This window comes from Garra rufa, chromosome 18, assembly GCF_049309525.1.
Source record: "Garra rufa chromosome 18, GarRuf1.0, whole genome shotgun sequence".
Taxonomy (NCBI): Eukaryota; Metazoa; Chordata; class Actinopteri; order Cypriniformes; family Cyprinidae; genus Garra; species Garra rufa.
Window position 1 is genome coordinate 14,681,140 of NC_133378.1, and position 24,063 is coordinate 14,705,202.

The window sequence follows — 24,063 nt, forward strand, 5'->3', positions numbered from 1 at the left end:
CTACATGTTATTTACAGTTTTTTTGGATTGCTTAAGCACAATTTTAAAAACTGGGCCAGTGTTTTCAAAACAGTACACACAATTAGCACAACCACACACCCAATTAACAAAACACTACAGATTCTTTGCATAATTAAACAGTCTTGTAAAAACTATACACTTATGTTTAAAAAACCACACTTTTTTACCATAAGAAACACACGTTTCACATTTACTATACTCTGTTTGCACGAGTTACACTCTGCTGTGATAAACCTAAAACACTATTTGCACTTCTACTTCCCTATGATTAGAGTAGGCTACCATCAACAAAGTACAAATATAAAGTAAATCCATCAAAAAACTACACAAGACCAATGTTGCACACTGAAGAAACTCATTTATTTCTCAACATGCCCAAAATGTTGACATGGAGATTCATAGTACTGTAACATGTCACTTTACGTATTGTACTGTAAGTTTACTGTTACAAAAAAAAAAAAAAAAAAACACTAGACATCGTCTCTTCGCCTAGCTGGATCTGGCCAGAGAATTTCATCAACATCGCAGGCAATGTTGTCATTAGCAAGACACCTTGGAAAGAAACGTCTTGAATGACGAATCCATCCTTGTATTCCTGCTACCTCCATCTGGTCACAGGCCTCCTCCATGGCTTGGATGAGGGGTACCTCAGCCTGGAGATGGAGATCATATACCTTCCACCGCCATGCCGAGAAAAACTCTTCTATAGGGTTGAGGAATGGAGAGTACTGTATGGTGGAAGATATAGGACGGTGAAATGTGGATGTTGCTGAAACCAGTTCTGAACCAGAGCAGAGCGGTGGAAAGACACATTGTCCCAGACAACAATGTATTGCATATGATCGATTTGATTTGCTGCTGTTATGTTGTGCAATTGGTCCAAGAATGTAAGTATGAGTGCTGTGTTGTAAGGGCCCATACGGGCATGGCGGTGGAGGACCCCATTCTGTGTAATGGCTGCACAGAGTGTTATATTTCCCCCACGTTGCCCTGGGACATTGACTATAGCCCTGTGGCCAATGACGTTTCTTCCCCTCCTTCGTGTTTTCGTCAGGTTGAACCCAGCCTCATCTACGTAAATGAACTCATGCTGGATCTCCTCTCCATCCATTCGTAAAACTACCTGAAGAACAGTGTCAGGCAAAAGTGTGTAGTTCAGTGTAGATCTAGTATACATATTACAGTACAGTAAAAGATTATGAGACAGTATGCAAGATCACACTGCTAAAGTGAATACATACCTCTGCATAATCATGCCGCAGTCGTTTCACCCTTTCAGAATTGCGCTCGAAAGGCACTCGATAAATTTGTTTCATTTGAATATGATTTTTTTTTAGGATGCGTGCCAGTGTTGATATTGAGACCTGATGGATATCGTTGAAACTGGCATGGTTATTGACAATGTTAGCTTGGAGCTGTTTGAGTGTTATAGCATTGTTGGCCAAAACCATGTTTACTATCTCCCTCTCTTGCTGTTCTGTGAACATAGGAGGCCTTCCCCCTTGTCGTTCCTGACCCTCAATCCTACGTTGAAAAAAACAGTAAACAATAGTACAGTAATTTCACAGGACAAGGTAACAGAAGTGCTGATACTGCATAGAATACAGTACTGTAAGCAGCTACTGAAACCGTGCAGATGTTTTTGATATGGTGATATTTTTACAATACCTATTTTCCAGTCGAAATGTTCTTATCACACTTGCCACTGTGTATCGGCTTAGATTTGGCTGTACTCGCAGTCCAGCCTCCCTCAGCGTCAGGCCGTGGTTGACAACGTGGTCAACCAGTGTTGCGCGGATCTCATTTGTCAGATTCGGTCCTCTTTGAGCACCTTCTTGTCTTCGTCTTCGTCTTCCTCTCCTTCTACCTCCAGCATGGCCTCCATCTCTTTCTCTGTTGATTCCTCTTCCTCCCCTTCCTCCTCCTCCTTCTCGTCCTCCTCCTCGTTGTCCTCCTCGTCGTCTTACTCTTTCTCTGACTCTTTCCATTGTGCTTGAAGACCGATGAACTCACCTGCTGCTTTTTATAGTGCTTAAACACCTGATTGGTGTGTCTACAATTAAGCAAACAAGTGTTTGCACACCTGATGACTGTGTTGAACCAATTGGTTGGACGGTGCGGTAATTTGACAGTCAGTGCTTTGGTATTGCAAGGAAGTGACTTCATGATAGATTTTTGTGTGTAATGTATGTTAAGTGTGTTTAGTGTTTTGCAAATCACTGTGTGTAGAGTTTTGCAACAAGTGTGAGGTTGACAATGTGCTTATAGTTGTGCAAATATGGGCTGATGTTTTGCTTTTTGAGTGTAAGGTTTTGCTAATAGTGTACTACTTTTAATTTTAGTGTGTAAGCAATCCAAAAAAACTGTAAGATGTTCATGTCTTTCTATCTTCAGTCGAAAGGAAATTAAGTATTTTGGGGAAAACATTCCAGGATTTTTCTCCATATAGTAGATTTCAATAGGAAACAATGGGTTAAAAATTGCAGTTTCAGTTGTTTTGCTCTTGCTCTGCTTTCGCATGCACATCTACACGCATTGCATAATGACGGTGGAAACGTCACATGCGGTTAGCTCTTCGTCTGTTTACTTTGGTTTAAAAAGGTGGGGTAGGACAAAAATCTTCATTTTGTTTGACTTTCTTTGCACATTCTCTTTGTAAACACTGGGTCACTTGTGTGTGATTACATAATACCATTAGGTCGAGTTATTGCAAAAACAATATTTGGGGTTAAAAAAAAGAAGTATATACATTTTTTTTTTTTTTTTTAGAAATTGACCATTCGTTTCACTAGATAAGATCCTTATTCCTTGGCTGGGATATTGCAGACCCTTTGAAGCTGCATTGGAACTGCAATTTAGACTTCAATCCATTGAGCACCATTGAAGTCCACTATATGGTGAAAAATCCTGGAATGTTTTTCTCAAAAACCTTAATTTCTTTGTGACTGAAGAAAGAAAGACATGAACATGAACAGAGGACCCTGTTGGAAAAAAAAAAAAAAAAAAAAAAAAAAAAAAAAACAGCATATGCTGGTTAGTTAGGTTTTGATGCTGGGATGCTGGTCCTTTGCTGGTTTAAGCTGGCTCTTTGCTGGTGACCAGCTAAGGACCAACATAAACCAGCAAAGGACCAGTATAAACCAGCAAAGGACCAGCATAAACCAGCTAAGGACCAGCATAAACCAGCAAAGGACCACCATGAACCAGCAAAGGATCAGCATAAATCAGCTAAGGACTAGCATAAACAAGCAAAGGGCCAGCAAAGGACCAGCATAAACCAGCTAAGGACCAGCATGAACCAGCAAAGGACCAGCATAAATCAGCTAAGGACTAGCATAAACAAGCAAAGGACCAGCATAAATCAGCTAAGGACTAGCATAAACAAGCAAAGGACCAACATAAACCAGCAAAGGACCAGCATAAACCAACAAAGGACCAGCATAAACCAGCTAAGGACCAGCATGAACCAGCAAAGGACCAGCATAAACCAGCAAAGGACCAGCATAAATCAGCTAAGGACCAGCATATACCAGCAAAGGACCAGCATAAACCAGCAAAGAACCAGCATAAACCAGCAAAGGACCAGCATAAACTAGCTAAGGACCAGCATAAACCCACAAGGGACCAGCAAAAATCAGCTAAGGACCAGCATAAACCAACAAGGGACTAGCAAAAATCAGCTAAGGACTAGCATAAACCAACGAAAGACCAGCATAAACTAGCTAAGGACCAGCATAAACCCACAAGGGACCAGCAAAAATCAGCTAAGGACCAGCATAAACCAGCAAAGGACCAGCATAAACCAGCTAGGGACCGGCATAAACCAGCAAAGGACCAGCATAAACCAGCAAATGGCCAGCATAAACCAGCTAAGGACCAGCATAAGCCAACTAAGGACCAGCATAAACCAGCTAAGGACCAGCATAAACCAGCTAAGGACCAGCAGAAATCAGCTAAAGACCAGCATAAACCAGCAAAGGACCGGCATAAACCAGCAAAGGACCGGCATAAACTAGCTAAGGACCAGTTAAGAACCAGCATAAACCAGCAAATAACCAGCATAAACCAGCTAAAGACCAGCATAAACCAGCAAAGGACCACCTTAAACCAGCAAAGGACCGGCATAAACTAGCTAAGGACCAGTTAAGAACCAGCATAAACCAGCAAATAACCAGCATAAACCAGCTAAAGACCAGCATAAACCAGCAAAGGACCAGCTTAAACCAGCTAAAACCAGCATCCCAGCATCAAAACCTACCTAGCCAGCATATACTTTTTTCAACAGGGGAAAAACTCCACAATTGTGAACTCTTCCTAATCAATCACACCTGAATCAACTCAACAGCTCATTAGTTAGAACTCCAAGACCAGAAATGGATGGGTCAGTTAAGGGTGACGTCTAAAATTTGTACTTCTGGGGAGCCTCCAGACTTTAGGGCAGGGGTGTCCAATCCTGCTCCTGGCTACATGGAAGTTTTTAGTCATCTTGAGGACCTTTATTAGCTGGTTCATGTGTGTTTAATATAAGCTGCAACTAAAAACTGTGGCCTTACAAGAGCAGGTTTGGACGCCCCTGCTTTAGGTGAAGTGTTCATGTCAAGTTCATGGTGACTTTGAATGAAACTTACTGGATCACCATCCACCAGCGTTTTTTTTTTTTTTTTTTTTTTTTCTCCAGGTTGAGATGACAAATTGAAGATGAAGAGACGGCGTACAAGAAGTCCTCATCTCGACTCCTCTCACCTCGACTCTTTCCTTTCATTTCAAGAGTTGCATAGGTCTCACTCTCTCACTCTCCCTCTTTCGTTGTCTGATTTATTCCCTGGTCTCGACGGGATCAGCGGTACTACGCATCCGGATGAACATTGCTGCTTTGTCATCTTCATTTCATTCGAGTATTCATTCAAGTTAATCTCTCCAGAAGGTTACTGGCCATTGCCTCAACATTAGCGACGGTTAATTTTCATCTGTTAGAGCAGGACCAGCAACACAGCTCATTAATTCTGCATATCAAAGTCGACACGCCAACCCTCCCTGCAGACATTCTGATCACAACCGGTTGACTGGGTCAACCTAAGCTCAGCTGCGAAACATTCTCTTACAATACTATCTTTTATCCATTCTCTTTCACATTGAGAAGGCTATTTAATATTAGTGAATTGCTTCGTTTGGATGCTTCATATGACCTGGTTCATACAACAGTTTACTTTTCTCTGATTGTGTAGCTACAGTATCAACAAAGTCCCAGGTGTAAGCGCCCTCTGAAATGCATTCAAGAGGGATTGCAATCTGATTGTGCAGACCATTTGCCATCTCTTTTTGATGCACAGAGTACCTCTTTAGCACCATTATTCGATGGTCCTCCATAGCTTTAATTAAGGGTGCTTTCACCCCTGGCACTTTGTTTCAGAACCTGGCGCATTTCCCCCCTTAGCTTGGTTCGCTTGGGCATATGTGAACACGGTAATCGCGCTCGGATCCACACCAAAACAATTGGTCCGAGATCGCCTGAACAAGGTGGTCTCTGCTTAATTGAAAACGAACTCTGGAGCAGTTCGGTTGTAGTGAGAAATCAATCCGATTCAACGGACCAACGAACCAGGTTATATCACAATGTATAATAGGTAATTACAGTTCCGGGAAAAATAGCTTTGTCGCTTAGCTAATACCTCTTAAAATGAACCTGTGAATGTCTGTGTGTGTGGGCACGTCTTTACTATTCAAAATCAAAGCGTGCCTTTTTCATTTTATAATGCCGTCTTATTGCTCTCTTTGTAGTAGGTGCATTTTTTAAAAAAGTTTTTCCTACGAATCCTGGACTCCTGCTCAAAATGATAAATTAATATAACGTCAGCTACAAAAAATGCAACAATAAACCCGCAAAGCTGTTGTTGTTCCATCCTGACAGATGACAGCTGAGTAGAATCCTGGAAAATAACCTGTGGAACTTTGACCAATGAAAGAACATTGGTGTGAAAGCGAATTGCACCAAGAATAAAACGCAACATTGCAATAATTTTAATTCCTGTTTCAGAACAGAGAAATCGATCTACAGGCGTGAAAGCACCCTAAGGAAACTTTGGCATTAATATGCTGAGGCGAAAGGCATTGGGAACTTTATCGCCATGATTAAATTACATATTGGGTAATAATATTGACATCATTACATATATTTTTTCAATGTAAACAGTTGCAAGTTTTATTTATGAGCACGTAACCCAACCCATGGCCCTAAACCTACCATTTGTCAATATAAAACACAGGATATAACAGGCAGATACAACTACAGTCACAATTTATAAGTATTAAGTATTAATATCCTAAGTCTTCAGATGCAAAATGTTTGATTTCTGAGAGGAATAGACACGATTGCTGTCTCTATCTGCCGTAAAGTTTATCCTGTACACAAATTAAAAAATTGCTGCCAGAAGAAGCAATACGTCAACTTTGGTTATACTGTATCTATGAAAGTATAAATTTATATAAAATTATTTCTATTTTTGCAAATGCATGCAAAGCATTGAATGCAGCGCATAATGCAAACAACAAAAAGCAATGGAAGACCCTGAGCATCCAAAAGTGATGTTAAAGGGGTACCCTGAGGGTAAAAAAAAGTGGCGCCAAGGGGTCCTGACCAAGCAATGTGACGAGTTGAGAGTGAGAACATGTTGCTTCAGGAGATGGTTCGAGATGCATTCCAGATGCGACTGGACATTTGCTTGTTAACACCACATATGTAAAATTCACTTCTTTCAAATGGTAAAAAATAAAGTTGTGAGAGCATGTTATACCAACTCCCAGTGGCCAGATAACAAAGCACTGCTGCAACACGCTGCTCCACAGAAATGGCCCATCAGAGATGAGCATTTTAGCAAGGAGACACACAAACTGCTGCAAATGAAATGGAAAGTTCGGTGTTGCATCGTGGAGCTCAACACATAGTCATCTTCATTTAAGCAATGAGACCAAATTCTCTCATTAATGCTGATGCCATTATCTCTCCTGTTGCGGCCTTTGCTCTTAAAATTAGCTGATGATAAATAATGCAGTGTAGAGCCGTTGCATTCAGTGATGCTGAATTTGCATATTGCATGGGATTTTAAGATTGAATTTACATCCATTTTGCAGAGACACACATATGTATCAAATGTAAATGGAACAGTTTTAACAAATCGAATTGCTAGCTCAGTAAAAATGCTTGAAGTGACAAGTGTAAATATGTCAAAAGAGTCAAATTTATTGTGAATGCTCTTTTCTAGAGCACCAACTGAGCTACAACTGCTCCTGGTTCCCATACAAAAGACACACTTGTAGAGTAGCTGACTACTTTTTCTAAAGGGTATCTTGCCTGTAGCTGAATTACTTGAAATTATGAGAAATGTTGTTGGGGTACAATGCTGAAGGAAATATATATAGCGAGAGGAGAAACGAAAGAGCAAGTTCACTTGTCAATGCCAAGAGTAAATCGAACACAGGTCCTGTCTGCTGTCTTCCACCTTTTGGCCGTCCTTTTTCATTCCTTCCTTGATTGTCCCTTCATCTCTCTCTCTCTCTTTCGGTCCCTGCCAAAGCTAGTGTTGAGGAACTAATCTATAGCCAACAACTTTTTGGACGTTCTATCGAAAAAATCTTTCCCATGTCACTGTTAAGGTTAAAGGGCCACGGCAGGCCGTAGCCATATGTGCACTTACCTTAAAAGCCCATTTAAAGTGAAGAGTGAGAGAGAGAGAGAAACACACACGGAGAGAGAGCTGTCTCCTGTCACCTTGTGATATGGATCGTTTTGTTTTGTGGGGCTTGTTACTGAATATCAATGTCTGCGGATGCGACAGGTCAAGGGTATCCCATCCAACAGAACAGACAGCAGCACACAGATCAAGAGTGGCATGACTCACTCTTTCACTACAGCGCAACCACAAAAAGCAAAGGTTCGATCACACACATGCGAAAAAATTGGATGATAAACTTTGTAAACATTGCCACCTTTTCTTTTACACAAACTCTAGCTGTATTAATGCAAATCAAATATTTAGTTTGGTCTTCATTTTTTATTGTAGGGAGTATAATGCACTTGCAGTTGATAAACTGCATTTGATCTCTCGAGCCAAGAAACATAGACAATTACAAAGCCACGCGATTGAAAATGTGATCAGCACCAGAGGTAATATGGTGAGGATTGATTGTAATGATTATCTTGTTTTGAAGCTGTCTCTCTTTCATTGACTTGTCTGGTCTGGCAGCGGTGGCAGACAGACGCTAGGGTCCTGAAGGGCGAGAGAAGAAGACAGGTAATCTTTTAATCTCACCTCTCCATTTCTCTGGCTCCGTTCCCACCCACTCCCTCCTTCCGAGACATTTCATATTCTAATCATTCCGTTCTCTCCTGTCGAACCGCCTCCATCCGCTGTTCGCGGTCCTCCAGAGCCTTCGTGCTTTTAAACCTTCTGCTAACTTTATTGAATATTTCCCTCCTTTTCTTTCCTCTTTTATGGAATATATTTTGTTTCTTGGAATATAAAGGAATAGCACTTTCTTCCCTAACTCGTTTCTTGCCCCTCTCGTCTGCCTTGTCTTCATTCTATGCCCGAAGGTTAAAACTAAATGTGCATTATTCAGCGAAAAACAAAAGACTGGGAAAATTGATTTGGTTATCAGACGCAGTAGCGGTGGGGCACTTTGATCAGGCCCTGAAAGGCAGCGCTACATGTCAGAAATGTGCTATAGCAGCTCTTTCTGAGTTTTACAATAACAACACCCTTCCAGTCGTGCAGGGTTAGGCCCTGCGGTAATTCCTGACGTGTCTCCCTCACTTTCTGTCTTTCTATCTATATCCTTATACTTTCTTTGCTTCTTTAAAAAGCCAACATGCCAACCATAGTCTTGCTCTGCTTTTGGCCTCATTTGGCCTTTCAGAGTCATGGCATTGCGGTTAACGCATGTGTTTCTGATATTTTGAACCCTGGTGCTTATGTGGGAGACATAGGGCCGAGTCTGGCTTGCAACGGTCCCATTTTGTACTTTTCTCCCTGGTAATTACTTGTGACTCTCTACTATATCAAAAGGGGATTTATTTTGCAATATTGCCCGTCTGAATGTACATGCACAGATGTCTACAAACAAGTCGCATGGACACAAAAATGTGTCGGCTGACTGTATATTATGCAATTATAATGTCATGATCTGGGCTGTGGGGCCTCCCTCAGCCACTTGGGGTCGCTGTTTTCCCTTCCCTACACTGCACTTCCTGATTGCATTCACCTGTCTTTGTCATTAGCACTGATTCACTCACAGCTGTTCACTATTATCTGGTCTTTAAAAACTCTCACCTTTCACTCCTGCTTCATGGCTGCATTGTCTTCCGTCTCGTATGTTATTTTGTGTTCCTGATATTCTTGATCTTGTTCCTGGTTTTTGTAAGTTTGTGTTTCAGTTTATGTTCAGTTTGTGCCGTGTTGGCTTTTTGGTTTGTTTATTTTGTTATTTTGTTATCATTAAAATTGCTTACCTGCACTTGGACCCAGACCTCCTTACTCACTCGTGACATATAAATATGCAAGCCATTGAAGTACACTTTAATGACAATTGGCCTTGATGCTTGCACACTACCTAGTGGTCTTTTGTTTTAGTGCACATAAATCACTCATGCATGCGCAGATGTCTACAAACAAGTCTGCATGGACAGAAAAATGTGCCGGCTGACTGTACATTATGCAATTATAAATATGCAAGCCATTGAAGTACACTTCAATGACAATTGACACCTTCATGCTTGCACACTACCTAGTGGTCCTTTGTTTTAGTGCACTTAAATCACTCATGCATGCGCATATGTCTACAAACAAGTTTGCATGGACACAAAAATTGGCTGCATGCAAGCAGTGGCATCAACAGACTGCGTTGAGAGCCAGAGAAGAACACAGGCAATGTGTGTATTTATTAATTCAACAAGTATATTGTCCATTAAAGCCAGAATTAACCCGTGTGGCCAAAATACTTGTAATATTTGTGTTGACAGCCAGAGTTGGCCGTCTTCTCTGTTGCCTGTGGTTTCTGATGCTCAGCTAACCGCCAGCATGGGCAGTTACAGGGCAGCCTGGTACTTAAAGCAAACAGCTTTTAATAAGCAATAGAGGCAGGAGTGAAACCCACAATAACAGACGGCCTACATCAATTATTGGATACATATCCATCACTGGACTGACTTATATGTGACCCTCAGCACCTGCCAGCTGGGATATTGACCGCGCGCTGCTCTCTAGCGTGCGGTGACAAGTTCCATTTGCAATCGCATTTATTAACTGGCTGTTAAAATGACTGAAAGCGCTCCCTCTTTGGCCCGCTTTTCATTAATTTGAGGTTGAGAAGAAAAAAGATAACTACAGAGGGAGAGAATGAAGTGGAGGTGTAAATGTGATTGAGGTGGGGACCTGCAGGAGGAGGAGGGGGTCTTACCAAACCAATGTGCCTTTGACGGGTCTCTCAATTAGAAGGGGAATTTTTGTGGTTGCAATTGCAATGAGGGTCTTTTTTAATCAACAAGCTCTTTGTGTGTGTCGCAGTGACAGCTGCTAAGAGCAGCACTATTCATTCCCTTTTCTTTCCATTCTCATTTTCTTTTCTTTTCCCATCTTTCCCTTCTCCTTTTCTCTTTCCTTTTCTTTCTTGTTTTTCTTTCCTTTTCCTTTTTCCTTTCCTTCCTTTCTTCTTCCTTTCCCAGTCCTGTCCCATGTCATCCTGTTCTGTTCCATTCCGTTTCGTCCTTCTCCTTATCTTTTTCCTTTCCTTTCCTTTCCTTTCCTTTCCTTTCCTTTCCTTTCCTTTCCTTTCCTTTCCTTTCCTTTCCTTTCCTTTCCTTTCCCATTCTGCTTTGTCCCATCCTATCCTGTTCCTTTCCTTTCTCATTTTTATTAATTTTCCTTTTTTCTTTCCTTTTCTTTCCTTTCCTGTCCCATCCTGTCCCATCCTGTCCCTTTCCATTCCTTTTTTCCCATCCTGTCCTGTCCCACCCTATCCTGTCCATTTCCTTTCTCATTTTTATTCCTTTTTCTTTTTGCTGTCCTTCCTTTTCCTCTTCCTGTCCCATGTCATCTTGTTCTGTTCTGTTGCATCCCTTCTCCTCCTCTCTTTCTTTTCCTTTCTCGTTTTTTTTTTCTTTTTCCCCTTTCCTTTCCTTCCTTTCCTCTTCCTTCCCCAGTACTGTCCCATCTCATCCTGTTCTGTCCCATCCCTTTTCTTTTCTTTTCTTTTCTTTTCTTTTCTTTTCTTTTCTTTTCTTTTCTTTTCTTTTCTTTTCTTTTCTTTACTTTTCTCTTTCGTTTCCTTTCCTTTCCTGTCCTGTCCTGTCCCTTTTCTTTCCATTCCTTTCTTTTCCCATCCTGTCCTGTCCCATCCTTTCCTGTCAATTTCCTTTCTCATTTTTATTTCTTTTCCTCTTTTCTTTTCGCTTTCCTACCTTTTCTCTTCCTTCCCCAGTACTGTCCCATCCCATCCTGTCCCTTTCCTTCTCCTTATCTCTTTCCTTTCCTTTCCTTTCCTTTCCTTTCCTTTCCTTTCCTTTCCTTTCCTTTCCTTTCCTTTCTTATTTTTCTTCATTTTCCTTTCCTTTGTCCCTTTTCCTTTCCTTCTTAAGTCCTGTCTCATGCTGTCCCATCTTATCCTGTTATGTCCCGTCCTTTTCCTTATCTCTTTCCTTTCTCATTTTTCTTCATTTTCCTTTCCTTTCCTTTCCTTTCCTTTCCTTTCCTTTCCTTTCCTTTCCTTTCCTTTCCTTTCTTATTTTCTTTATTTTCCTTTTCATTTGTCCCTTTTCCTTTTCTTCCCCAGTCCTGTCCCATGCTGTCCCATCTCATCCTGTTCTACCCTGTCCCTTTCATTCTATTTATCTATTTCCTTTCCTTTCCTTTCCTTTCCTTTCCTTTCCTTTCCTTTCCTTTCCTTTCCTTTCCTTTTCCTTTTTCCTTTCCTTCCTTTCCTCTTCCTTCCCCAGTACTGTCCCATGCTGTCCCATCTCATCCTGTTATGTCCCGTCCCTTTCCTTCTCCTTATCTCTTTCCTTTCCTTTCCTTTCCTTTCCTATTTTTCTTCCTTTTCCTTTCCTTCCCCAGAGTCCTGTCCCATGCTGTCCCATCTCATCCTGTTCTACCCTGTCCCTTTCCTTCTCCTTATCTATTTCCTTTCCTTTCCTTTCCTCTCTCCATGACTTTTTAGTTGAATTAATAAAGGGAATGTAAAATATCATTAATCAGTAATGTAGAATGCTCACTTTTTATGCTCCAATCCATTCCTGGTGGATACATAATTTCTCTGAATATTAAAATTTTATCATCACATTAAAGAAGTAACAGTACATTTTAAAAGTTATCTTAGTTTTTTTTTTTTTTTTTTTTTTGCAGCACCTTCAAATTAGCTTCGATAATCCTAAAAACAACCACTTTAAAGAGGTACAATGGTACAGGTACAGGATGGTAGGACTGTAGCGGGAGCAGAAGCGTGTGTGCTGTTCTTGAATGACAGGCAGCTCACAGGTAGTAGATCCATTATCTAATGGCCAGTCAGTTAATTACATGCCCAGCTGACATGTTTATAAGGCTGAACTTTACAGTACCGTTACAGCAGCGCCCGCGGTGCTGAGACAGAGCACTGGGTCGGCGCAGGCCCGCCGCGGGGCAGACTTGGCCCTCTCTCGTCTCCCTGCACCCTATTATATGCTAATGATGGCCATTTGAGAAATGCAGGGTTACAAGGAGTTAATTTAGAGGGTCATTACGCCCGGCTATATTTCACAAAGGCCGACCTGTGCTGGCTCTCACAGGGGCTTAGCTCAGAGGTTGCTGTAAGGGGGGCTGAAGGGTGGTTTACGTCTCACCAGGGAGAAATGGAGCGGTGATGGCAGATACTTGAAATAAGGACACAGTAAAAAAGCATCGCTGGCGTCTCTACAGGTAAGAAGGAAGGAGACAGACAGAGAAACAAGACGAGTTGCATCGAATTTGAACATGTACAGCAATGAGTCGTGCCGTGTATGTCAAACACACGCTGTATTTGTATATGTCTGCATGTGTGTGTATGAGTTATGCACTGAGCAGGATTGAGACCAGATTTATCACTGACATTTATAAGGGTGCGAGAGTGAGTGAGCGAGTGATAAGGTGAGGTCTGAATGATGTAGGGCTCACTATCACTCAGACAGGAGTCAAGCTCTCCGCGCCCGCTGCACCCTAAAGGGCAGCCCTTTATAGCTGTCACCTGATATATGCTATTCTACAGCAGATTTAAGAGCGCCGCCACCACTCGTACTCCACCGCTACAGTATTTCACAGCCATCTATGAACATATTTACATTCTAATTTGACATTACTAATTACATTTTTTTTTTCTCAGATTTTCTTTTATCATTTTGTCAAAATATACAACATATTTGTATTTCTATATATATATATAAATTGTAATTCTCTAATATTACAATTTGTTTATATATGTCTGGAATATTCTTATGTCAGTTGCTGCTGACAGGAAAGCAAAAGCCAATCGAAAACTATAAATTCCTGAATTTATTATTTGTTTCAATTTTTAAGGTGAGATACTGCAGGTGAATGGGGTGAAAAAAATTAACTAATAGTTATCACCTTACTTACTCAGCTGATTGATTACATTGATAATTGCAGACATTGTTTGCATTACAAGTATTACTAAACATGCAAATGAGGCATTATTTAATGAAATATCCACTAATTTGCATACATTTCTAGTACAAAAATCTAAACACTGGATGAAGTCAGTTTCAAAATTCTCATTTATTTATTTATTTATTTTTTACATGTTAGAGTCAAATGTTTTTACAGAGGGGATTTTGTGTATCTCATATTATCACCCTATAATTCAGAAAATACTTAGAACAGACAGAAAACAATGTATTTTTTATTTTTTTATTATTATTTTTATTTTTTACCATTTTGGGGGGAATAAAATGTATAAAATCAAGCAAATTATATATGAACAAATCCCTCTGTAAAAACCTTCAGAATATAGACAGGAATAAAAATTCATTTGGTATGTGTAAGTGCTACTGAAGTGGAGATTTATGATGAAACATAATTTTGAGAAAACTGCCTTTAAAAATATGTATTGTAATTGAAATCTATTGACACAAATAGATAAAGTGCTATAAAAGAAACACTTAACAGTGTCTTTTGGGTGTTCTTTCCACTAGTCTGAAAAAAAAAAAAAACACTTTATGAAAAGACAAAAAAAACAAAATCTCAACCTTGACAGGTGCATGAAAAAACAGTGTTTTTGCCTACAGTGTCTTCCTTTAATCAAACCTTACAATCAAAATTTGATGCTGATAACATAATTTAATAATGCTAATTATTAAAAATTTAAATTAGATACAGTTGTACTAGTGTTCTTGTTTTTGATTTTTAAAGTTTGGTTTTATCACAATGGAGTGCACAAATAGTTTATTTAGCAACTTTCTGTATTAGTTTGGTTTTACATGTTGCATATTAGCAAAGTAGTATAATGCAATTTATTCATCATGCCTTAAATGTTTATTACTATAAATTATTGTACTGTAAATTACTGTTTTCATATATTAAGCAAGATGGCTATATTTAAAGCAATAGCCAAAAATACATTATATGGGTCAAAATTATTGATTTTTCTTTTATGACAAAAATCATTAGGCTATTAAGTAAAGATCATGTTCCATGAAAATAAATTTCCTACCATAAATATATTAAAACTTAATTTTTAATTAGTAATATTCATTGCTAAGAGCTTCATTCGGACAACTTTAAAGGTAATTTTCTCAATTTAGATTCCAAATTTTCAAAGAGTTGTATCTCTTCCAAATATTGCCCTATCCTAACAAACCATATATCAATAAAAAGCTTTTTATTCAGATTTCAGATGTATACATCTGTATAATTTTTTTTAAAGGTTGACCTTTATGACTGGTTTTGTGGTTCAGGGTCACATACATTTTCTAACCATAATTACGTTTTACTATACTATTATTTTCTTGCACTGTAAAAAAAATTTCACCAGTTTCAACTTAAAAACTTAAGTTTAGCAGCTGCCTTAAAATGTTAAGTTAAATCAACTTAAGTCATTTCAACTCACAAGTTAAAGCAACTTATTTTTATTGTAATAAGTTAAAATGATTAGTAGTTTTAAGCTGATTTAACTTAAAATTTTAAGTCAGCTGCTGAACTTAGGTTTTTAAGTTGAATCTGGTGAAAACTTTTTACAGTGTTTAAGATTATTAATTCTACATTTACCATGGCTTAATAATTATAATCCATTCTTAATTTGGGTTGGTTATTTATAAAAACAGCTGTTTATACATTAAGTCATTATGCATTACAGTATTTTTTTTATATATAAAATATTAACCATACACTACATATATATATATATATATATATATATATATATATATATATATAACCGAGGATTGATTAATAATTAAATATTTACCTGGACACATAAAGACCTTTACATTCTGCATCACATATTGATACTCACTCAGGCCACGCTGGTTTGGTCTCCTTACAGGAACACAGAGAGTTTGGGTTCAGAAATCGAAAACAACCAGACAATAAATCTGACTGAATGAGATCTCACTCAGACGCAGGAGAATTGATTGAATCTTTTGGATTACGAAGTTTAAACAAATTTAGTGTATATTTTCGTTTCAGAATTATGCAGACTCTGTAGTCTGACAACGGACACTCAAATGATATAACGAAGACCACTCTCATTTCATAAATCAAAACAAAGCAAGAGTGCTCTGAAACAGCTTTATAATTGCATTATCATCCAACAACTTAATCGCAGATTTTCCGTTCAACAACAAACGCAGCCTGTAGCTCATCACCTAATGGATGCAGCGTCGATTGTTTGTGTAAATGGGGATTATGAGACTATTTGAGAATAGATATATTGGTCTTCCTGGCTTATGGTGAGCTATTAGACAAGCTTTTAGATTGTTTGTTATGTACATCCAAGCTCGCTGCATTCAACAAGAAACCCTGGATTCATTTCAAAAGCCATTACTAGCGATCAATGTCATTTTACTTTCACGTTCTACGACTGCCTCCTCGGATAATTCCAGTTATGTCTCGTCTGACTCGAACCGGTGATTTCCTGAATTCCTGAATCGGACGTGCCTTCAATGGCGCACTCAGAAACGATTGTCGAAATCTCACCCTTTTGCAATGCAGTAAAACAGATCATCATCTAAATGACTTGATCTAAATTCTTAAAGAGTGGAAGAACTGTTTTCGGCTACCCTGCCATCAGAGTTTCCACGCTGAAGGTCCTGGTAAGCTGGCCTCGGTCAGCAGTGCAGGACAGGATTTATGGTCACACTTAAGGACTGGGATCAATAGAAGATAATGCTAGTGAGGAGCAGTACGGTCCAGCGATTTCGTTTTTTAGTGCCGCAACATTTGCTAAGAAAGGCCTGTGGGGAACTGGATTCTACCGCAATCTTGTCTCAGGAGCGTCCTCTCAACAAAACCAGAGGGAAATATTTTAGGCTAAGTCAGGATATCTGGAGAGATTTCTGGATGATAGTCAGGGAGCCGCTGGATTATATACTTTATGAAATTTACTCAGTGATGCTCTTCCAGATTTAAACATGAGACAGTAACATCAGATAACTGTAAGCAAGATATGCCTGTGTTTTCTAGCAGGGGTGCTCAGATTTGGACTTGTATTCTTGTATGAGCTGTGGCTTAGTGGTTAGTGCATGAACTCATGACCTATTGAGCCATAGTGATTATGGAGACGGTGGTTCAAGTTCAGCCTGAGGTGTTTTATAATCTCATGCCCTTTCTTTTTTCCAATCAGAAAAAAATGCATTCATAGTCTTTGTCTGTTTTGGCCACACAAGTAAGTAAATGTAAATGAATAGTAGAATAACACATCGTAAGGATGTGGCCCCTTTGTAAAAATGATGCATTCTTGCATTACTGTGGAAGGCAAGAAACTCTAGTGCTTAAGAGCAGTGAGATGTCTTAGGCATTAAACTGGATGTGTTAGTATTAGGTAACAGCCTATAAACAGGCCTTTAAACTGTTACTCTGCCTTGCCAGAAGTTGTAAGAGAAAAGTGACAGAAGAAGAATTTACATTAACGTTCTTTTTTTAACGTTCTCGAATTGTACGATACAGTTTGGAATTCAACAATGCATGAAATCAAGTTTGCATAGTTAGAAGTGCTCGCTTTCAAATATGTCCAAAGAGGATGTTGTGATTTACTTGCTTTCTACTCATCTTCCAGGCTTAAGCCTTGTCCCAGACTAAAATCTGTCTGAGCTGTTTCAGTTGAAGTGAATGAAGTTCTTAGCAATGCATATTACCAATCAACATTTATGTTTTGATATATTTATGGTAGGACATTTACAAAATATCCTCATGAAACATGATCTTTACTTATTATCCTAATGATTTTTGGCATAAGAGAAAAATCTATAATTTTGACCCATACAATGTATTGTTAGCTATTGCTACAAGTATTCCTCTGCAACTCAAGACACGTAAAAGTCCACCTACTACGTCTGTGTGCATGTCAACATAGTAGGTGGACTTTGGATGGGGTATTTACATGGGCTTCGGAGTGCATAGCAATGAAGTCAAATCTACCCCGAACCATCCCTTTAACTTCATTGCACCTTACCTCATATCTGGATTTGAGTAAGTATATTAAAACTGGTAAGTGACCTTCTACTCCAGGTGTGTCTGCTCCTGCTCCTGGAGGAGACTGTACAGCAGAATTTGGCTCTAACTCTAATTGAACACATTTAATCCAGCTAATCAAGTTCTTAAGGATTACAAGAAACATCTAGGCAGGTGTGTTGGGACAGGTTGAAGCTAAACTCTGCAGGACTCTCAGAGTACCCATCTTAAGACATAACGGATAAATGAAGGATTCGCAATTCAAATATTGCTGCGTTCACACATAGAACTGACTTAGCCCTGCTTTAAAAGCCTAAAGTGTCTTTACTAGTGGTCTCTTAACACTGCCAAGGTGGTGTCTCACTCAACTAATTGGCTGTCTAGTCTCCCAGACAAAAAAGCACCCATCCCCCTCTAAAACCAGCAAACCAGACTAATATGGTGAGGTTGGGAGACAAACTAACCAGTTTAGGTCGGTTTAAACAGTTTTTTTCCGGCAAAGCCTGGGAAAACCAAGAGCAAGGGAATGACTAAGAAACCAAAGTCAGACGACACACTCATCACAACATCAGCCGTGTCCTTCCGGCAACCTCTGACCTGACTGTTTTGGAGGTCAGGTGTCTTAGTGAACACTTAAACCTTGCTTGAGGATTTTGACCTGTCCGTTGACGCAGACTCCCTCCGCCTCCCTCCAGACCTCCGCCCGCCCTCTCACTGCAATTCACCCCTTCAATAATCCCCACAGCCAATCAATAGTAACCGTTCTCTCAATAATTCATAACATTAACATGCGCTCAATGGCCCAGTGGATGGATGGGCGAGACAGAGGAGGCCCATCATTCCAGTATTGATCCCCCAGAGGGAGTCGATAGCCCGGGATGTGATGGACTTATTGCCGGGCCTCTTGCAGACACCACCGCTTGTACGCTTGTAGAGAGTCCAGAACACCCTAAACACACCGTGATGTATCTAAATCACATATGCAGTGGCTCTCAAATTATTCTACTTGAGGTCATCAAGTCCAATGTGATGTTATTTTGTAATGTCCCTGCTGAAAAAAAACAGCTAAAACCAGCCTAGACTGGTTGGCTGGTTTTAGCTGGTCAGCAGGCTGGTTTTAGAGGGGTTTTGGCCACTTTCCCAGCCTGGCCAGGTTAGTTTGGACATACAATACAGCCTTCGAAGTCAACAACAAATGTTATGCGAAACTTGGTTTTAAAAGTTTGAAAAATACACCTATTAATCTTCACATCGTTATTTTGATCCTAAACCAGCTCAAGCTGGTTTTCTGGTCTTAGCTGGTCAGCCAACTGGTTTTGGTTCTAGCTGCTTAGTTAAAATAGCACCAGCTTGGTCAGAATGGGAGTTCAGGTAGATCAACCGAAGACCATCTTGGCCAGATTAGACCAGCTTAAACCAGGTAAGACCAGCAACACATCTTAAACTGTTTTTATTTTATTTTATTTTTTTTTGGTTATTTTTTATTTTTTATTTATTTATTTATTTTTTTAAGTTAGGAATTCTAAATATACCTTGTTTGAAATGTGTTATTTGCAATTATATCTCACTGTCAGACCATGGTCCTGTAAACCTTGGTGCTGTAAATCATACTTTGTGTGGAAATGATTAAAAGTTGCCAGAGATTTACTGCCTCTAGTGTTAAATTGAACTAGAAACTGCAGCGATTTGTACGTATATATACTTTTTTTTTTTTTTTGCAGAAATGAAGGTAGAGAAAAGTAAAGTGTTATGCAAAAGTATATATTTTTCACGTTTTATGTTGCTGCCTTATGTTAAACTTGTCCAGATTAGTAGACCATCTTAAACCAGGTAAAGCCAGCAAAGCAGCTTAAGCTGGTTTTGGTGCTTTTTTTTTTTTCTAATTTATTTTAAGTAGAGATTTTAAATATACCATGTTTGAAATGAATTATATCTCGCTGTCAGGCCTGTGACAAATTTTTGACTTGGAACCGACCGTTTGAGAACCACTAAGACACAGTGGTGTTTAAAACTACAACTGAAAATGCTTCCATTTAGCATATTTTCTGCTTTTTTTCCCATTACAAATGGTATTATCAGCATAACATAGTGAGAGAAACGTTGTCACAAATTTACCTAAAATTGATTAATGACCTAGAAAAAGTGCAGAATCCTAAATATTACAAAAACACACCTACATGCACATTATGCGTTATCCTTACTCCCTGGAGCCTTACCAGGGCAATTAACCGTTAATTAATTAATCTAGTCCTGTAGATTAGTCACCAATCTCCAGGAATATGGCAGTGTGTGAAGTCGCTGTAAAGGTTTAGGGACTCACACACATACACACATGCTCTCTGTGGTAAGTGTGTGGCGGGACGGGCGGTTGGCAGGCAGGTTTCCTCTCTAGGGAGCACACTGAACTCAATTCCAATCGTTTCCACTTAAAGAGAGCAAAAGCGGGTGGAGGGAGGGAGAGAGATGCGGGGGGAGGGAATGAGCGTGGCTGACAGCGAGGGCTTGAACTGATACATGGGAATGTGTGTATGAGCGGATGTCCCTGCATGTGTGTGTGTGTGTGTGTCTCATTAGCATGTCAATTGACTACATCTGCTTTGCACATGAAAGGTGTAGGATCACGATGTGTAGGAGGACAACGGAGAAGGAGGAGTGTGTGTGTCTCTTTCTCCCTGTCTGTCTTCGTTTTTTCTCTCCACTGTCTCGAGTTATTCTGGACGCTCCACTTCTACCTTGTAAACTCATGGCCCAACACCTATTTCTCACACAAGTGTGGTAAATTCTGCTTATTAAGCATATTTTCCTGGACAAATAAGATCAAAATAGTAATAGAAAATGAACATATGCTGCAACAAAACAGTAGTGTCCCTCAAAAAAGAATGTGTGCAAAGTGTAGGAGAAATGAGGGTCTTATCCAACTCAGGCTCATTGGAAATATGTGCTTGTGTGTGGCAACATTTTTGCAACAACGATATTATATTGTGCATTACTGAATAATTTGCGACAGTTTCAAAGTGAAATGTCCAGTGAGTGGCACTAAAACTCATGCTCAATACGTGACTGTGACACATTTTTATTATGTAGGTACAGGCAAGTATTCCTGCATTTTTTTTTTGTGTTTCAGAATTCAAATGTCTTGGGATTGTTGCAAAAAGTGTTGGAAAATAACATACCCCCTACTCCAAACCCAAACACTAAACCTACTTGATACAAAAGTGATATAAAACACATTCACTGATGTATCTGTGCTATTTTGCCTTCCTTATACATTGGTTTGAGCTGTTTGTCAAACAGTAGTTTCATAGGATTTGTACCGGAGCGCTTCACTTCACAAGTGCAACGCTGTATTTCCTAAACTACCAAGAAAACCCATCTATATGAAGCTGAATATATGACACTAATGTTCAAAAGTATCAGTTTTCAAATCTCGCAGCATGTTTAAATTGTTTTGATGTCATAACCCTGGTTTTAGCTGGAGGTTTCCCAGGCTGGGAAAGTGGCCAAAACCCCTCTAAAACCAGGCTGGTTGACCAGATAAAACCAGCCAACCAGCCTAGGCTGGTTTAAGCTGTTTTTTTTTTTTTTTTTTTTTTCACCAGGGAGCATAATATTGATCAAGGAATTGTGCAAATTTAGAAACCTTGGTTCTGTAAAGCATACTTCTTGTGAAAATGATTAAAAGTTGTTAGAGTTTTACTGCCTCTATTGTTCAGTTCAAGTAGAAACTGCAGCGATTTGTACAAAATGCTGTCAAATTGTAATGTTTGGTTTGTATATTCCCTTGCCTCATGGTTTCAATTTAGTTAGTTTGGACATACAGTGCAGCCTTCGATGTCAACAACAAATGTTATGGGAAACTTGCTTTTAAAAGTTTAAAAAATACACCTATTAATTTTAATGTCTCTATTTTGATCCTAAACCAGCTCAAGCTGGTTTTCTGGTCTTAGCTGATCAGTCAGCTGGTTTTGGTTCTGGCTTGTAAGCTAAAACAGCATCAGCTTTGCCAGAATGAAAGTTCAGGTAGATCATCTGAAGACCAATTTGGCCAGATTAGTAGACCAACTTAAACCAGGTAAAACCAGCAAAGCAGCTTAAGCTGGTTTTTGTGTTCTTTTTTAAAGTAGGGATTCTAAATATACCATGTTTAAAATTTATTGTTAGCAATTATATCTCACTGCCAGACCTGTGAGAACCACTGAAAAAAAAATGCATAAGTATTCATACTCTTAACTCATACTCCAAACTCAAGTACCTTTACAGCCTCAAATATTTTTGGGTATGATGAAATAAGTTTTGCACATCAACATTTGGCAAAAATCTGCCATTCTTTGTCCTACCTCTTCACCTCTCAGACTCTTTCAGATTGGATGGGGTCTGGCAGACATTTTCAGGTTTCTCCAGAAAGGTTTGATTGGGTTCAAGCCCAGGCTCTGGCTGGGCCACTCAAGGACATTCACAGAGTTGTCTATAAGCTACTCTTGCTGTGTGCTTAGGGTTATTGTCCTGTTGGAAGGTGAACCTTCTGTCCAGTCTGAGGTTCTGAATGCTCTGGACTGGGTTTTCATTAAGGCTCAATCTCAGTATTTTGGTGCATTGAGCTTTCTTTCTACTCTGATGAGTCCCTCAGTCCCACAGCATGAGGCTGATACCACCACATTTTACTTTTTGGGATGGCACTCTGCAGGTGATGAGCAGTGACTGGTTTCCTTCAAACATGATGCTTGGAATTAAGGTTCATCAGACCAGACAATCTTGTTTCTCACAGTCTGAGGGTATTTTAGGTGCTTTTTTGCAAATTCCAAGTGTATTTATCAGTGTATCACTAAGGACATAAAGACCAAATTGGTGGAGTGTTGCAGTGATGTTTGTCCTTCTGTAAGTTTCTCCCATCTGCATATATGATCATGGAGCTCAACTAGATTGACCATAAGGTTCTTGGTTACCAGTCTAACCAAGGACTTTCTCCATTAATTGCTCAGTTTGGCCAGGAGGCCAGCTCTAGGAAGAGTTGTGGTTGTTTCAAACTTCTTCTATTATAGATAATAGACTACATATAGACTACATACTTCTGTGAACCTTCAATGCAGCAGATTTTTTTTTGTTCTGAGGTCTTCTCAAGATGTGTGACTTGATGCAATCCTGTCTCTGAGCTCTACAGGCAGTTTTTTTCTTCCAAGGCTTGGTTTTTGCTCTGATATGCATTTTAAGCTGTTAGACCTTTTATTAAGATGTGTGTGCCTTTCCTAATCATATTCAATTGAATTTGCCACAGGTTAACTTTACTTTAAGTGTAGTAATATCTACAAATGATTTGAATGCTCCTGAGCTAAATTTCAACCGTCCCAGATAAGAGCCCTGCTGAAAAAACAGCTAAAACCAGCCTAGGCTGGTTGACTGGTCTTAGCTGGTTTAAGCTGGAAGTAGCTGGTTTTAGCTGGTCTCCCAGCCTGACCAGCTAAGACCAGCCTGACAAGCCTGGCCAGGCTAGGCAAGGAGCCAAAACCTCTCTAAAACCAGCCTCCTGACCAGCCTAGGCTGGTTTAAGCTGTTTGTTCAGCAGGGAGTTTGAATACTTGTGCAATGGAATCATTTAAGTTTTTTATTTGCAATAAATTTGCAAAGATGTTAAAAACCTGTTTTTTGCTTTGCCATTATGGTGTATGCGGTCTAGATTAATGTGGAAAAAAATATTTAAAGCAGTTTAACATAAGGCAGCAACATGACAAAATGTGAAAAAAAAAGAAGGGGTATGAATACTTTCGCAAGGCATTGTATTTCCAATGAGCCTGTGCTGGTCCTTTCAGTACGACACCTTCAAATGACATTTATGAAACTGAGATCTATTAGACAGCGATTCGAACAATTTCACTGTGTCATACTCATTCTGTTGCATTATTTATATCATTCAGATGTCATTCTCCTTCACATTCTCACATCAAGGTGAACCGTCAAAAGTGCAGCAGCGCTCCCAAACCACAGACTGGAGAAGCGTGTAAAAGGTGAAATAGAGTGTCAGTGCAGAGAGAGGTGTTTAAGTGAGGGCTATAGACCTTATCCAGCTGTTGTGAGGTAAACAAAGACAAAGGAAGAACCCTTTGGCTGCTTTCCTGACAATAGCATGTTACGGATGAAAGTGAAATGGGCCGTACTGGATGATAGGAGGGCAGAGGGGGGCGAGGACCACTCCAGAGGTGACGAAAGAGGCTGTTGTTGCCAAGGGGGGAAGAAAAAACACAGCAACGTTATTCACCATCAAACACTTTTTGCCTTTGGGCACTGTTAGTGTGTTGGCCGACCTTCCTCATACACACGTGCGCTTTATAGTGCGTGTTTGACAGCTTGACTCATGGAGCACCTG